Source organism: Manis javanica, chromosome 2 (genome assembly GCF_040802235.1).
Source record: "Manis javanica isolate MJ-LG chromosome 2, MJ_LKY, whole genome shotgun sequence".
In the NCBI taxonomy this organism is placed as follows: domain Eukaryota; kingdom Metazoa; phylum Chordata; class Mammalia; order Pholidota; family Manidae; genus Manis; species Manis javanica.
Genome location: NC_133157.1, coordinates 90,910,547 through 90,928,680, shown reverse-complemented (window position 1 = coordinate 90,928,680; position 18,134 = coordinate 90,910,547).

The window sequence follows — 18,134 nt, the reverse complement described above, 5'->3', positions numbered from 1 at the left end:
AGATGATGGAAGGAGGCTGGGGGATACCTCCTAAGAAACAGACTTACAAAGAGAGTCAGAGGGAAAACAGGAGTGGGAAGGGAAGGTCACTCGATGGTGGATCCAGGAGGTGCAGCATCCGGACAGAGGGGCCCCGCGAGGAGGTGGGAGGAAACAGAGGGGACACCATCACACAGATCATTTGTGAGCATCCCTAGACCAGAAGGGCTTGGGTTTCCAGTCTGAAAGATCCCACAAGTGCCCTGAAAAATGGAAAGAAAAGATCTTCCCAGAGCTCAAAGCCTGGAATGTCAACACATCCAGAGCAAAAAGACGCCGACAGCTCAGGGTGAGGGAAGAAGGGACCCTCTCTCAGCAGCACGGGCGCTCATGGATGGTGCAGCATGCCTCCCTGAGATTGCAGGCAGCTGCTGTCCAGCTGCGATCTGAGACCCAGCAAGGCAGGCGTCCAAGAGGGTGGGAAGTGCCCTTTCAGTCTTGCAAGCTCTTGAGGAGCTCCCTTTGTGGGTACCCCTTCTCAGGCTGCCATTAGAGGGTATGCTCCAGAAAATAAAGGCTGAAATCAAGAGAGAGAGGGATGAAAGGAAAGGAGCAACACACAGCAGCAATTCACCAGAGAATTCCGCTTTATTAGGGAAAGGTGCTGGGTTATATAGGAAGGGGCATGGGGTGACTGAGGTGTCACTTCTACGAGGCTGGTGGCTATTGGCTAGGTGCTGGGATTGGGAGGGGGGCGAGAGGTGATTGGGCTTCAGGTGGTGCCGGCGGGAACCGAGGACCCCGAAGAGAAGCCGGAAGTTCGCCATCTTACTGGTGGGGACCCTTCATTCCCCCCTTTCTCCTCTATGGGGTTGTGGACGTTGCTTTCTCTCTGGCTGCTTCCTGATGAACGGGGGTGGAGAAGGGAGTGAGGGCTTGAGGACTGGGAGGAGAGGGTTGATAGGATTCCCCACAGTAAGGATGAGTAAATGTGGACTTCTTCAGGTTGGAAATCAATGAAGGTTCTCTGTAACCATAGGTCGAGGACCTGTTGATTCCAATGGTGCCAAGAGGATACGGGTGCCAGGAGCCAGGCGTCTGCGGCCATTGTTTCCAGGAACTGTTTCCAGCGGGGAGAGGGGTCCATCTCAGCATGTGGTGAGGAGGTCACGTGAGGGTGAGGGATCTTCTGTGGCCAGAAGCTGGTAGTTCCTGAGTAAAAGCTGGTTGAAAGCTTGATTAGAGATTTTTCCGACTTGGGATTTGATGAACTTTATTATACAGGGTAAGAAGAGACAGGTGAGAAGAATGATTATTATGGGGCCTGCAATGGGCCAGAGCCAGGTAAGGAGGGGGTTTGTTAGTATTGAAGAGAATGGGTTGGAATTGGAAGCAGAGTGGAGGCTGGAGGCAAGGTCGGTGAGTTTGGTGATGTCAGTTTCTACAATGCTGGATTCGTTGATGTAATAGCAGCACTCTTCCCAGAGGAAGACACAGGTGCCGCCCTTCTTGGCTGTAAGCAGATCTAGGGCCCACCGGTTTTGAAGGGTGACCTTAGCTAGCGAAGTGACCTGTCTTTGGAGAGAGGCCAGGGAATTGGCAGTGGATGTCAGGGCTCCCTCAAGTTTGGCGTTGAGATCTCTAACAGCCCATAGAGAGTGACCCAAAGCTCCCCCTGAAAATCCTGCCCCAATGGCTGAGGTGGCTAGGGAAATACCGACCATAATGGGAAGGAAAGCAGCCCTTTTTGTATACGAGGGCAAGGGAGGTTGGAGCTCAAGGAATTCTGCCATGCTGTAAAGTGTAAGCTGTGGGATTAGGGTGACGAGAATGCAGGGTGTATCGGAGTTGAGAGGCAGTGAGTTGAAAAGACTGCCATTACACCAAAAGAAGTGTCCCGGTTGCGTAAAAGTCTTAGAGCCGGAGGTAGGGGTGTAGATAGAGAGGCAGTGAAGTGCCCTGGAGGGGGGTGGAGTTAGGCCTACACACCATGGCCAGCAGTGGGCGCTGAAATGATGTGCACAAGAAACAATTGTCAGTGTTGAGGGTGTGGTTGAGAAAGATGGTGGTGTCTTGAATGAGCTGTAACCAAGAGTAGGAGGAATAAGAAGATGAAGAGGCGCCGTCAAGAGTTTGGACACTGACTTTTTCGGAATGTCCGATATCTGATGCAACTTGAGAGATCTGGGAGCGAGAGGGAACATACTCTCGAGAGATATGAAGGGTACCGTGGGGGGTCGAGGACCCCCTGTAGTAAACTGAGGCTGTGACTCCGGCGGCCCATCGAGAGTCCCAGGGATCTGGGATTGATAAGGAGAATGAGCCGTTGGGATATTTCATGAAACGGTTGGAGGAGTAATACTGTGGGTACTGGAAGTTACCCATTTAGTGAATGGCACAAGACCAGTAGGGACATCCCCCGTAGGTGTCTGGCCATCGCCTGCAATAGGCTTGTCTTTGGTCATAGAGGAAGCAGAGGTAGGGAGAATAAAGGTAGCTGTAAGTGAACACTTCGGTGGAGGGAGGAAAGTGGAGGTATAAAGGCTCAGAGCAGCCTTTCAGAGGGCAGTCTGATGTGGCAATGAGGGCAGTAACTTTTGTTTAATGCTGTGTGTAAGTCTGTCTGACTTTGAATCGCCATACAAAGGAGGCTGGGGTGGCGGGGAAGACAATAGGAATGAGGAAAAAAAGCGAGAGAGCGGTAAAGAAGGAAAAAGTCATGATTTGGGTATGGATGGCAAAGGGGGTGAACGGGAGATGTGGAGTTTCAAGGGATCAGAGGGATGAGGCGTGGTAGAGTAGACAGCATCTTGGGCTGTATCCGAAGGACTCTGGATTGTGACTGATGGGTCTTGGGTGTCCAGAGAAGGTGGGTCCTGGGAATTTGGTTTCAACCTGGAGATATGAATCCAAGGGCTGACAGAGTTATCAGGCAGTGAGAGCTTGGCGGCCGAGGGGGTGCAGAGAATAACTGGGTGTGGACCTTCCCATTTCAGGGTGAGAGAGGGCCGATCCTCTGGCGGCTTATAAAACACTAGTTGGCCGGGCTGTAAGACAGGAGGATTTTGGGAGGTGGATGGATCAGGAAGGAGCCAATCCTGATATTTCCACAATTCAGTGCGGAGGAGAGAGAGTAGTGGAAGGGCCATGTTGGGAGGAATTGGTCCTTTGTGGGAAGGGAGCCCTGGGGGTAGAATCGGGCGGCCGTACATGATCTCAAAGGGCGACAAGAAGGAAGGTTTCTTTGGGAGGGCCCGAATGCGGAGTAGAGCTAAGGGAAGTAAGCGAACCCAGTCAAGGTGTAGTTCTAGAGATAGTTTGGTCAGGATGTCCTTTAGGGTCCTATTGGCTCTTTCTACTTTTCCCGAAGCTTGTGGTCGATAAGGACAATGTAAATGCCAGGGGAGCGAGAGCGACTTGGAGAGGTTCTGGATAATTTGGGCAGTGAACTCAGGGCTGTTATCTGATTGGAAGGAAGTGGGCATCCCGAACCTAGGAAAGATCTGGGTGAGGAGGATAGAGGCAACCGCGGACGCTCATTTGTTAGTGGTGGGGAAAACTTCGACCCATCCTGAAAATGTGTCTATTAACACGAGTAGGTGTCTGGTATGCCATACAGGGGGCATGTTAGTGAAGTCTATTTGCCAATCTGCGGCGGGGACATTACCCCTTGCTTGATGAGCTGGGAAGGGTCCGGCCTTGAGGGGTGTATTAGGGTTAGTGCATTGGCAGATGGTGCACCTGCAGGTGATTTGGTTAAGTAGGGTTTTGTCTTCAGGAGAGAGAGAAAAAAAGATAGTAAAAAATGGATCAAGGATTGGGGGCTGGGATGGAACAGATCATGTAAGAGGCGGAAGAGAGACTCTTTGTCCTGGGAACAGAGGGTCTTGTGATAAGGCTAAAACCACAAGGGCAGACAGATTGTTGTCTGGTGTGTCTTCTGATAGGGCAACTGACCGGGCTACTCTGTCGGCTTTGTTGTTACCTCTTGCAATGGGGGAGTTATCCTTTTGATGTGATTTGCAGTGGACTATGCGTAGTCAGTGTGGGAGTTGTGAAGCCTCTAGACGTTTAGTAATTAAGGCTGAATTAGTTATGGAATTTTCTTTTGTGGTGAGGAGGCCTCATTCTTTCCATACTGCTGCATGAGACAAGAGAATGTGGAATACGTACTTGGAGTCAGTGTACAATGTGAGAGACGTGTCCCGGGCCAGAGTGCAAGGTCTGGTGGCTGCAATGAGCCCGGCCCATCAATTGGTTATACCGGGGGATAGGGCTCATGCCTCAATGACATCTTCAAGGGAGACTACTGCGTATCCTGTGTAGTGGGTGCCCTCATGTTTAAAGGAGGACTGATCAGTAAACCAGATGAGGTCGGAGTGTGAGAGGGCTCCTTCAGAGATCGTGGAGTGGCACGGAAGGAAGTTGTGAAGGGCTTCCAGGCAATCATGCGAGGGAGTATGAGGAGAGTAGGGTAGAGGAAGAAGAGTGGCCGGATTCAGGGGCTGGCAGGGGAGGAAAGAAATGTCTGGATTTTGGAGGAAAGAGGACAGTAAGGTCAGGAGTCTGGAGGGAGGGAGAGTCTGTAAACTTTTGTAGGTTAAGAGATCTTTTAGGTGATGTGGGGACAGAATGGTAAGGGACGCCCCGAATGTTAGTTTATGAGCTTCTTTCTGCAAGAGCTGTCCAGCGGCTAATGCCCTTAGGCAGGGGGCCCATCCCCGAACTGTGGGGTCTAATTGCTTGGAGAGATAAGCTACTGGGGCAAAGGATGGGCCATAATATTGGCCTAGGACTCCTAGAGCTTGACTGGACCTCTCATGAATGTATAATGAGAAGGGTTTCGACAAATCAGGGAGATGGAGAGCTGGAGCTTCCACAAGGGCTTGACAGAGCTTAATGAAGGAGTGTCGGGTGAAGATGATAATGGTTCTTCAGGGGGGCCCTTGCTGAGGTCATATAGGGGTTTTGCCAACAGGGAGAAGTTAGGGATCCATGCTCTAAAATACCCAGCCAGGCCTAGAAAGGAAAGGATTTCTGTCTTGGTTTTGGGAACGGGCAGGTCAGAGAGGAGTCGTTTTCTGTCTAAGGTAATGGACTTTCTTTGTTGAGACAGAAGGAATCCAAGGTAAGTGACAGAAGGGGAAGAGATTTGAGCTTTGACAGGGGATACCCGGTAACCTCTGGAAGCTAGAAGGTTAAGTAGGGAGGCAGTGTCAAGTTGAGACTCTTCCCACGAGGGACTGCAGAGTAGAGGATCGTCTACATATTGTAATAAAGTGGACTTGGAGTGATCATGATGAAACTGTTTGAGATCCTGAGCTAGGACTTGTCCAAAAATATGGGGACTATCTCGGAAGCCTTGTGACAAAACTGTCCAAGTAAGTTGTTCAGAATGTCTCGTGCATGGGTCCATCCAGGTGAAGGTGAAAAAATCTTGGGAGGAGGGGTCCAGAGGGATAGAAAAAAATGCTTCCTTGAGATCTAGGACTGAGAAGTGGGATGCCGAGGCAGGGATCTGTGATAAAAGGGTGTATGGATTTGGAACTAAGGGATGGATAGGGACAACAGCCATGTTGATGAGGCAAAGGTCTTGGACAAGGCAGAAAGATCCGTTGGTTTTTTTAACAGCTAATATGGGGGTATTAAATGGGGAGTGAGTGGGTCTAAGGTAATTTTTGTTTAAGAGATCTTGAATGATGGGCTGGAGGCCTATGAGGGCTGAAGTGGTTAGGGGGTATTGGGCCTGACAGATATACTGAGAGGGGTCACGTAATTTGATAGAGGCAGGGGGACATAGGGCCATGGAGGGGCTTGTAATGTCCCAAACTTTGGGATTTACAGGGTGTATGAGGGCGGAACCGGAGCTTTCATTGGGTAGAGGGGGGTCGTCGGCTATGAGGGCCATCAGAAAGGGAGTACTGGGGGCTGTGGGAGTGGATATAGTTATGGAAACATGGAGGAGAGAAAGGATGTCCTGTCCTAGTAAAGGGATGGGACACTGGGGCATAACCAGGAAGTAGTGGGAGAAAGGTATGGGATTGTCTTGGATCGTACATAAAAGGGGGGGGGGTTTAATGGGAAAATCTGTTTACCTCCTACCCCGACTATAGGAGTAATGGCAGGCATGGTAGGGCCCCGGTATTCTCGCAAGACTGAGAAGGTGGCTCCTGTATCTAGGAGGAAGGAGATGGGGTGACCGTCTACTGTTAAAGTAACCCTGGGCTCCTGTTTGGTGATGGAAATGGTCAGGCGAGAAGCCCCCGGGCCCCGTCAATCTTCTGCCAGCCCCACTATGGTGAGCTTAGGATGGGGGTTGTTCATCCAGCCTTCCCTTCTGGTGGTTGGGCAATCAGACCCAGTGGCCCATTTTGTGGCATCTGGGGCATGGGGTGGTAGGAGCTCTGGGGGAGGGGCACGCCCTTGACCAATGTCCCTCTTTTCCGCACTTGAAACAAGCTCCTGGTGGGGGGGCTTGTTTGTAGAGGGGCGCCCAGGTTGTGGTTTTATCAGCTGGGCCAACATTTGGAAATTGGCCTGATCAGCCTTTTGTTTACGGTGTTCTTTCTCCTCCTCCCGGTTATGGAAGACTTTAAAGGCCACTGTTAGGATCTCAGTCTGTGGGGTAGCGGGGCCCTGTTCTAACTTTCTGAGTTTAGCTTTAATGTCAGGGTAGCTTTGAGCTAGGAAGTATGTCATAAGGACATGTCTTCCTTTAGGTGTTTCTGGGTCCAGGCTGGTATACTGCAATAGGGCTTGAGTGAATCTGTCTAAGAACTCAGAGGGGGTTTCGTCTCTCTTTTGAATTATGTCTTGGAGCTTTTGAAAATTGACTACTTTACAAGCTGCCTTTTTCAGACCTGCTATTAAGCAGGAGGCAAAAATATCTCAAGAGCGGAGACCCACGGCGGTGTTATAATCCCAGTGTGGGTCTTGTTTGGGGACAGCAGTGGGGCCAGGGGGATAGGTGGGGTCAGTCCTGTGGGTTTCAGTAGTGTGCGTTTGGGCGAAGTCCCAAACTTGTCTATGCTCTTCAGGGAGGAGAGTACTGGCCAGGAGCATGAAAATGTCATGATGTGTGAGGCTGTAGGACTGGGGGGTCCATTGAAACTCCCTGATGTATGTCGTGGGATCAGTGGAAAAGGAACCTAGGCGTTTCTCTAGTTGGGCTAAATCTCCTAAGGAGAAAGGGACGTGAACGCGCACGATGTCTTTGGGTCCTGCCACCTCCCGGAGGAGGCCGATAATTTTGGGAGGCCCTCGGGACTGAGTCTGAGGGGGACTGAAGGGTTCTGGCTCAGTCTGTGGGGGGGAAACAGGTGATGGGGGCAAAGACGTGATAATTTTGGGAGGCCCTTGGGACCGAGTCTGAGGGGGAAAAACAGATGAGGCTCCTGGAACTTAGTTTGAGGGGGGCTGAAAGGCTCAGGTTCGATCTGTGGGAGGGGGGGAGGTGAGGGGCACAGAGGAGGAGGGGGTGAGGTGGGGGAGGAGACAGTGGTGGAGGGAGGAGAGGAGGGGGAAGGGAGAGGACGGGAGGCTTCTGCGGGGGTGGAGGCAGCAGTGGGGGCGGTGGTAGAGGAAGGGGGTGGGGCTGTTGTAGGAGAAGAGGGGAAAGGGAGAGGATGGGAGGCTCCTGCGGGGGTGGAGGCAGCCCCAGCGGTGGAGGGCGGAGGGGTTGTAGGAGGGGGAGGGGCCGAAGGGGGAAGCCTGTATGGCGGAGGCTCCTCGGCTGGGTCAAAGGTAATCGAAGAGGGACTGGGAGTGTGTGGAGAGGAGGGAGATGGCCTGCAGACTAGGAGAACTTGGGACGCGGAGCAGGTGGTGCAGAGGCTGGGATTTTGAGCTAGGAGGCGAAAAGCTTCGATATAGGGAATCTCCTTCCATTTTTTCAGGCACTGGCAGTAGTTAAAAAGATCACGAGTGATGTTAGGATCAAGAGTTCCCCCTGCAGGCCATTGGTTGTTATTGTCTAGGGGGTATGTCAGACAATCTTGGGAGCAGTATTTACGGAGAAGTTTTGGTTTTATATCAGGCGTCAGGGAGAGGGTACCCAGATGCTTAAGCAGGCATTCAAGAGGTGAACTTTCAGGGAGGGATGAGGAGGCTCCCATGGCTAAAGGACAGAGAAGGAGACAAACAGGGGAAGACAAACGGAGATCCTCGGACTGGAAGCAGACCGCAAGGAGACAAAGGGCGTCCCTGATGATCCTTGGTGGTCTGTGGAAACTTGTATACAAGTTGTAATTTCTTAGGAAGTGTGGGTCGTCACCCAGACTTCTCTAAGAAGGCAAAGTGCTGGAGTCACGAGGTACCTAGTACTAGGAATTTTCGGCAGACAGAAGAGAAGGAGTAGGGGGGAAAAAGGGTGCGTTCTCATCTGCAAAGGAGTCACCTCATTTATGGCTGTTGGAGGGGGGCCTGAGGGAGGGGGGCCTGAGGGTCCGCCACAGCCGTGAAGGCCTGAGGCGGGGATTTATGGCTGTTGGAGGAGGGGCCTGAGGGTCCACCACAGCCGTGAGGCCTGAGGCAGGGAGAGTTCCCTCCTCATCCCCAAGCGTCAGGGCCTTGCTGGACGATCACGGTCAATGGCGCTGCGATAGCTCGGGGAAGAGCGGCCCACTCTGGGGGAAAACTTACCTAAAGGCCAGAGAGGAGTGGTGAGTGTGATGAGCCAGTGCTGGAAAAAGAGGATGAGGGCAAGCTGCTGCTTGTGTCGGGGGGAAGATGGGGCCCAGTTGGGGTGTCCCGTCTCCTGCGTTTCGGCACCAATGAAAGGAAAGGAGCGACACACAGCAGCAATTCACCAGAGAATTCCGATTTATTAGGGAAGGGGCATGAGCTGATTGAGGTGTCACTTCTACGGGGCTGGTGGCTATTGGCTAGGTGCTGGGATTGGGAGGGGGGCGAGAGGTGATTGGGCTTCAGGTGGTGCCGGCGGGAACCGAGGACCCCGAAGAGAAGCCGGAAGTTTGCCATCTTACTGGTGGGGGCCCTTCAAGGTACATGAGATCCAGTAGGTAAATCTTTTTTGGCATGAAATTATTTGCTAATTTCAAGAATAATGAGTGGCTCATTTTTCTTGTTAATGACATAAATGTCAGATGCAAATATTATTTGAAAGTCATTAAAATTTGAAAGTAGCGAACACATATTTTATCAGGACACTAATCCCATCGTGGGTCCACCCTTAGACCCCAGATAAACCCAATCACCTCCCAAAGGCCCACCTCCAAACACCATCCCACTGGGGGGAAGGGCTTCAACATGAGTCTTTTGGGGACACAGATCAGTTCACAGCACATATGCAGTCTTTAAAGAGGAGATAGTCCCAGGGCTGCAGTGCACCACCTCTTTGGAGAGCAGTTCCTCATGCCACGTCCTGGCAAGTGTGTTCACAGATGTGTGCAAGTGGAAGAGACACCAGACGGCTTGCTTCTTGAGGACACAGCTCTGAGAAGGCAGCTGCCTGTGGCCTAGGAGGGCTGTCCCCAAGAACCAAATCTGCCAGCACCTTGATCTTGGACATCCAGCCTCCAAAACTGTGAGAGGTAAACCTCTCTTGTACAGTCATTCAGTGTTAGTATTTTGGGTAAGGCAGTGTATAATTGTAAAAGAGTGGGTAATAAAATGCCATCCACAGAAGCATGGGTGAACTGGGGATGTGTCTACAGTTGAACGCCCCATGTAGTTACATGAATACATCTCAAAATGGAACTTTGGTGCACAAGAAGACAAATCGCAAAAAGATGCATTTAGTATGACGTAAATTATACAAAGTAAAAAGGAAAGTGCCAATACAATGCAGACCATTGTTTATGGGTTTTTGCATGTGTAGTGTTTAGATTAACTTCAAGTATATGAACAAATTCCAAAACCAATAGTATAATGATTTTAACTGAAGTTCTATAAAACATTTAAGATAAAATGAAGAGAAGGGACATATACTATTAAGTCTCTCCGTGAGGAAATGTCTCACCAGCATATAAACTTTTTTGTGTTCTATTCAGTGAAGTTTTCTTCTTCCTTGGGCTGTAGGTTGCCTTTAGGACTTCCTATAGGCATTCTATGTATTTTTGTTGCTGTTACTTCTGCTATTATTAATGGAATCTTTCCCCCACTATATCTTATACTCTGTGATCATTGTTTTATAGAAAAACTATTAATTTTCTGTCCTTTAATCACTTAACACACTGTAAAAATTTTAAGATGTTTCTCATATTTTGTTAAGTTACATTACTCCTTTATCTTCCAATTATGATACTTCTATTTCCTCTTTTTAAATAAGTATGCATCTCGTTTCTGCTTTTTTTTTTTTTTAGATTTTTAAAAAATTTTTTTGAGAGGGCATCTCTCATATTTATTGATCAAATGGTTGTTAACAACAATAAAATTCTGTATAGGGGGGTCAATGCTCAATGCACAGTCATTAATCCATCTCAAGCCTAGTTCTCTTCAGTCTCCAATCTTCTGAAGCATAACGAACAAGTTCTTACATGGTGAACGAATTCTTACATAGTGAATAAGTTCTTACATGGTGAACAGTACAAGGGCATTCATCACGGAAACTTTCGGTTTTGATCACGCATTATGAACTATAAACAATCAGATCAAATATGAATATTTGTTTGATTTTCATACTTGATTTATATGTGGATCCCACATTTCTCCCTTTATTATTATTATTATTATTTTTTTAATAAGCTGCTGAAGTGGTAGGTAGATGCAAGATAAAGGCAGAAAACATAGTTTAGTGTTGTAAGAGAGCAATTGTAGGTGATCAGGTGTGTGTCTGTAGACTATGTGCTAATCCAAGCTAGACAAGGGCAGTAAAACATCCATGGATGCAGAAGCTTTCTCTCAACACAGGGGGTGGTGAGGTTCTAAGCTTCACTACTGTTGTTCCCCAATTTCTCACCTGATGGGCCCCCTGTGACTGTGCCTGTCTTAGGTTGCTCCTCCCTTGAGGAATCTTACCCATCTCTGGCTAACCAGTCATCTTCCGGGGCCATACAGGGAAATGTAAAGTTGGTAAGTGAGAGAGAAGCCATATTGTTTGTGCTTTATTTTTTAATCTTTTAACTTCCAGAAAAATATTAAATAATAGTGATGGAAGGCAATTTTTTTTTGTTTCTAATAAAAATGAGATATCTCTGAAGTATGACTTTGGTTGTCGCTCAAAGGTAAGCAATAAGCTTTTGTTCTTAAGTCTCTTAACACTTACTACTAGTAGGTATTAAGTATTATAAAATTAATTTTGAGTATTGTGGGTAAAATTGTAACATTTCCAGATTATCTCTCCTGGCTTTGGTGCATTTGCATATCCTCAGCGGGGGGGAGAAAAGGTCATCTGCATATCAGTAGGTAATTACCTGGTCAAGGAGGGCATGTCTGAACCTGAGAGGTTAAGGGGAGGGGCTTGCTTGCTTGCTTGCTTCTTCTGAAGCAGCGGGGAGAGACAGCGCTGGACTGCAGTTTGTAAGCAATAAATGGGTTTTAAACTTATTTCTCCCTTTGACTGATTTTGGTTTTAAGAGGTATTTTGCCCTGGGGTTTCCTTTCCTCGGTCTTACAGATATTAAGTAAAACATACTTTCACTAGACTTTTCATGACAACATATTAACAGAATCTTTTTAAGATTATGATATGGTAAGTGCACAATTTGGCCACTAGATGGTGCTGTGCCCCGTTTTTTGGATCCTCTCTCACTGACTGACTAAAGGTTAAACCTTTCAAATTTAATACAATCTTCAAACTATTGTCCTTCCAACTTCCTCCAAAGTGACTCTAAGAATAAGCTTTAAAAGGTAATTCTTTTCTCCCCTTGATTTAGTCAGTTTCTTGGGGGTATAATTTACACATAATCAAATTCACAATTTTTAAGTGTGCAATCCAAAGAGCTCTGACAAATCCCCACAGTTTTGTAACCACCCATAGCTGTAAGAGTATCTTCTTCATGCAATACTCTCCCCATACCTTTTGTAGTCAGCCCTCTTCCCTGACTACCAGCCCCTGGAGACCTCTAATCAGCTTTTGTCACCAGATTGTCCTTTTCTGTCATTTCCTGTACACGGAACCACCCAGCGTGTGACCTGTCGTGTCTGGCTCCTTTCCCCTACCATTACACTTTCAGGGTTCATCCATGTTGTCAGGTGATCCTGTAATTGTTTCTTTTTATTGGGCAACAACATTCCACTGTTCGGATATGTGACAATTTGCTTATCCATTCTCCAGCTGCTGGACACTTGGGTTATTTCTAGCTTATGGCTGTTATGAATAGAGCTGCTATTTCTTGACAAGTCTGTGTGTTGCCATGTATTTTCATCTCTTTTGAGTAGATACATAGCAGTGGAATTGCTGAGTCAAATGATTCATATATGCTTGTAAGTCCGGGGAGAGGAAATCCCAGGGCAAAATACCTCTAAAACTGAAATCAGTCAAAGGGAGAAATAAAGTTTAAAATCTGTTAGGCAGGAAAATAGGTATGAGCAGGGTGGAAAGAGAACAAGGTCAGTAAAGCCTCCTAGAAAGGACTCAGTTAACCAGTTAAAACTAGAAAGCCAGAAGAGACTCGGAGTTAAAGTTAATCAGTTAAAGCTCAAAAAGTCAAGAGCAACTTGGCCTTGAAAGTTTGAGTATTCGCCAGATAAGGAAAACTATCTGAACACAGCCCATGCCTTCATTGTGTCAATTAGATCATTGTAAGATTTACTCTAGCCTGCTAAAAGGCCTACCTATAAACAGCATAATAAAGACAGGGAATCCCATCTTAAAGCTAAAATTGCATTTTGAAAAAAAAATCCAGAAAGTTTAAGAAGAAAGATTCTTAATATACTCTTTAGCAAACAAATAACTCTGCCCACCTTGGAGGAAGGGTAGACAGTCTTGATTGACACGCTAATTTTGCAGAATTACCTAGAGGGCTGACTGATAAGAAACTTAATGTCCCATCAAAGATACTTGAGACCACTTAACAAGCCCACACCCTAGCTTTTTGTCACATTCCTGAAAAATCCTTAAAAGGGGGAGCCCCCAACCTCTCAGATCACTCCTCTCTCTGAGGTCGCCTGCACTTCCTTCTAAGTAACTTTGAATAAAACTTTTCCTCTGTTTCATTACTGTGTGTCTGCCCTTCAATTCTTTGTCATAGCTGGGACAAGAACCGAGGAAAATACAAAGCGCCTCTCCCCCAACAAATCCATTTATTGCTTACAAACTGCAGTCTGGGGCCCTCTCTTCTGCTCCAGCAGAGCAAAACCGGCACCCCGCTCCCCTCTCAGGTACAGGTAAGTCCTCCTGTTGCCCAGGTAATTACCCATTGGTGTGGAGATGAACTTCTCTCCACCCCTGAGGATACGCAAATGCACTAAAGCCAGGCGAGATACTCTGGAAATGTTACAATTTTACGCACAATACCCAAAGTTAATTTTATATTATTTAATACTTACTAGTAGTAAGTGTGGCCAGCTGACAGAACTGGTTAAGCAAAAACAAACCAGCTAGATCTAGGAAAATAACGCTGACAAAACAGAATACGGTTTCTAACCAGTTTGAACCAACTTGATCTGGGATGGGGAACAGTAACCTGCAGTTACCCCAGAGCACGTTAGCATTGCACAAGTGGCACGGCTGGGTGTCATGGCAGGTCTGGGACAGACCATCTGAGGGCGCCCTAAAGGGAGGGCGTCACCCTATTTCCCGGAAATCCCCTCCCTATTTTGAGAAAACCCCACCTATCCTGATGAATATTCCACCCCCTGCTTAGAGTCCAGATTAGACTCCGCACCCGACCCGCGCAGGGCTGCGCCCCTGTGGCGCCCGCCGCCCTCACTCCCTGGGTCTGTGCTTTGCTTCAGTAGGTGCTCAGCTAATGATTGTGGCCACAGTAGAAATGAGCCTGCTGCCCGCCCTTCCTCCTCCTGAACACAGGAAGCCTTTGGAGGGGGCCAGTGAGGATTGCTGTGGGGCACAGGGATGTCCCTTTGAAAATGCTTCTTACTTTACAGGTTCAGCGCCTGGCAGACAGTCTGCAGCAGGTTGTTGGGGGCGTGCTGCCCCTGCCCTGGGGGACACCAGGGCCTCCAACCTTGGAGCAACCATCCTACCCTGTGACAATGGCTCTGAGGGCCAAGAGGGCAGAGGCCATGCTTTCTCGGAGGCCTGCTCTTGGCAGGCTCCTGGCCCCCTACCCCAGGGTTTTTGAGTTCTAGGGGCCCCCAGTGGGGCTGCACTCTGGAAGGTGGCAGCAGCCTCAGGACTGCCCCATGCGGGTGGCCCGGCCTCCTGTGAGGCTGACATGCTTTCTGTTGCAACAAAACACACAACTACATCCACACACACATCGTCCCTGGCAGCAGGACACTGGTCATGCCCGGAGGGACATGTGGTCAGGTGCCCAGTACTGTGCCTAGAGGGAGTGGGGGGTGTGGATGTGGGGGTGGCTGTCCAGAGTTGGCTTCCCCACCGATGACCTTGTTGGTGAAACAACAGGTCCTAGGCCCTCAGGACTACACGTATGTCTGCTGGTAAACACTCAGTGTAAAGGGCTGGGTGGAAAATTCCATTCTGCAAATGTGACCCATATCTGTAGCATTTTGAGAGGCTTCATTTGGAGTAGACTGTGTCTCAGGACTTGGTAGTCTTCAGAAAGGCGCAAGGATGGCTGGCTGAGCAGGGTATGAATGATGTCAGCCTACTTACAGGCTCTGGGCCCCCTTTTCTGTCCCAGGCACCAGAGCGGGCAGCCTAATTCAGCTCAAGGTAGTACGTGCCCAGCCTGCCCCGTGTTACTTATAAAGGGCAATGTGTGTGTCTCCTGAGTTATGCCCGGGGGAGTGTTGTCCCACTGCGTGTTTATAGTCACACACTGGGGAAGACACTCTTTCCTCCCCTCTGGTTCCATCTCATTCATGTGTCCACTTATGCAGAAACCATCTGCGTCTGTAGAGAGTCTGGCGCTGGGCTGTGTGTGACCCCCGCGACCCCCACTGCCCAGCCAGCCCCTCCGCATGGGTCTCCTCACCTCCTCCTCCCCCCAGCCCACTGCCTGACCTGCGCCACCCCTCCCCCATCCTACACCACGCGGTCCCTGAGCCTCCAAGCAGGGAACCCCGCCATTTTATTAGGAAGACCTCTCTTTCCACCTGGAGTGAAGCAGACATCTTCCTTTGCCAGGTGTCACCATGCCAGGGGGGCAGGCAGGGCCAGGAAGCCCCCTGTGTCCCTGGGGCAGAGGGGCCATGTGGAGGGGCAGGGCTGGGGCAGCAGGAGGGGGCAGTGACCAAAGGTGCTGGCAGCGGAGGTGGAGGTCAGGCCGGGAGCAGGGCTGGCTGGAGCCAGCGGGGCAGGAGGGCAGGGCCGTGGGCAGAGCCCAGGTTGCCGGCAGGCAAGGGGGCTCATCCCCGTACACACAGGGTCTTGAGGTTCCTCGCCGGTGGTCACCTCCCAGAGGCACAGCAGCTGCGGAGTGGGTCTGCACAGGGAGGGCTGGGCAGGTGCTGCGAGGCAGAGTGTCCTGGGGAGGAGGGGCGGCCGCACAGACAGGACAAGGGGAGGGGCTGGCAGCGGCGTGCGGCCCCCGAGGCAGTTATCTGTCATGGAGGCCGAAAGCTCCCAGTGGGCAGAGCCAGTCCCAGTCCTGCAGGCCAGACACTGCGTTTTCGGGGAAAATGGAAGCACACCATCCATACTCCCTTCTGGGCTAGTTGAAAAAGCTATTAAACTTTAATGTGGGTCCAGAGAAACCAGTAAAAATTTCCCTTCTGTCAAAAATTCTGTGGGAGGGATATGAGTTCATAATATACCTAATGCCTGTCATTAAGTCAGGGAGCTTGGACTTTTCTGTTTTCTCTGCCAGAGGCTTGCTCCTACTTAGAAGTCAACATCGAGTCTAAGCCCCTATGGTGCCCCCAGCCCCCTCCCCCAGAGTGCTTGTTCACCAGAAAGGGTAAGACAGGAACTTTATGTTGGGAAAACCTGGCAGACTGCACTTCAGTGAAACCACGAACCTGGGACCGTGAGGAAGAACAGACCAATTCAAGCACGTGCTACCCCTGCCCTGCAGAGGACACCACATCCTTGTCTGCACCCCTGAACTGAATGGTGAGGAGACCTCGCCAACCCAAGTCCCAGATGGTCTATGCCAAAAGGGGCCTGGGTCATGAAGACATTGATGTCAAAAAGCAGCTGGGTCACAAAACAGACTGAGGAATAGTTTCAGACATGACAGGTGGACACACCCGGGCACCTGTGCCTCCTTTTGCCATAGAGGACGCCACTGGGACAGTTGGCGCAGTCACACTGTGGTCTGTGCACGGGACAGAAGCTACAGTTCTCCTAGTGGTAATCTCCTGGTTTTGATTATTTTGTGGTGGTTTTTAGGACACATACACTGATGTACGTAGTGGTGAAGGGTGTGCCCAAGGCTGACTCTTCACTGGTTCAGGAAAATATGTACAATTTGAGGAAGAGAGGAAAGGATGAGCACATACAATGCAGTGAGGGAGCTTGGTCAGGGGGCGCGCTTGAGCCCCTCTTTGGGCTGGCGGTTCTTGCAACTTTTCTATGTCTGAAGTTTCGTCAACATTAAACATTTCAAAAAGGCCTCCGAAACGCAGTGACTCAAGCCAGAAGCCTATGTATCACTCCACTGTGACTATCCAGGTCTACTGACCAGCAGGGCGCTGGGCCCCATGTGGCCAGGCTGGGACTGTGGGCCGGCGGGATGGCTGTCCCCTCCTGCCTTGCACGGGTCACCACCACACGGCAGGGAGGAGAAAACTGAAGGTGGCCGAAAGCAATTCCTTTTGCTCAGGTGATGTGGAAGTTCATGGTTTCCTGACAAACTAGGTCAGGTGACCAGAGGGCCTGGGCCAACACCTCTGTGGGATTGGAACTGGGGACGAGCAGCCTGTCACCCCACCCTCTCTCAAATCTTGCGGGCATTTGGCAAATGGCCACGGCCTTGAGGAGTCTGGAGGTTATGCACCCAGTCCAGATGTCCCAGGCCTACTACTGCCCAGAGGTGGCTTCCCTGGCCGCAAACATCCAGAACCGCAGTGGCCCAGAGCAGCTCCTCCTGTGTCCTCGGGCCACGCTTCACCATGGTGTCTGCGCTGCCCCCCGCCCGCCACACCCCACCTGGCCTCTTGGTTGGCTCAGCTCATTGGTCGCCCTTGGTGCACAGTTCTCCAGCAGTGCTTCTCACACTTGCATGACACAGGTGTCCCCGGGGCTTGTGAAAGTGTGGGAGCTCAGTCCAGGAGGCTGGGGCAGGGCCTGAGGCTCTGCATTTCTGACACTCTGGGGGAAGCTGATACTGCAGGCCTGGGTCTCCAGGACATACAGAGGCAGACTTCTGTTGGTGCCATGTGGTGGGGCAGTATCCTTGGACATGTGGGGGTCATCTCTGCTCTCACTACTGAGGGCACAATTGGGGACAGGGGTGGATGGATAGGGGAGTACCAGCCCTTGGAGCTGCTGCTTCTAGGCTGGACATCTTGTGGGCACTGTCTGTGTCCACGGGTTCTGGAGAAAGTTGCCTTATAGGTCTCCCTGCAAATTCACATTTGCTTGTAGTTTGGAAGAAAAAATAACCTGTAAGCTCCCCCAGCACAGCTGAGTGCCGCAAGGGTGGTGCCTCAGGGCAGCGGCCCAGCTGTGTGTCCAAATCCTGCCCCAGGTGCGGAGGAATGAACGTGAGGTCTGGCAGAGGGTGGCCAGCAGCCTGGATCTGTCGCTAGCTGTGTGAACTTGGGCCTGTCAGTCTCCCCAACGCTCAGTTTTCCCACCTCTAAGCAGGCAGGATACTACAGCTGGCACATGATGTTCTTGGAGGCTGGATTTAGTCTCACAGTAGCCAGCAGTTCAGTCTGCCAGCCTCTTCCAGTAGCTGACCCTGCAGAGGCACCTCCTAGACCTGCCTGACTCCGCCGTGATTTAGCACATGGATGGCAGGGCGGGGTCAGAGCTTATTGCACCAGGGGCAGGCTGCACGCTATTAACTTTAGCATGTGACCAGAGCCTATGGGCTTCCTAGACACTGCACAGGCGGCTTTAGATTTGGGTGAAAGAGGCAGTTTTTCAGTGGTGGGGGCTATGCGCTCTTTGACCACAGGAGGGCACCCTGCAACTGTGCTGTTGGGACCACCACCAC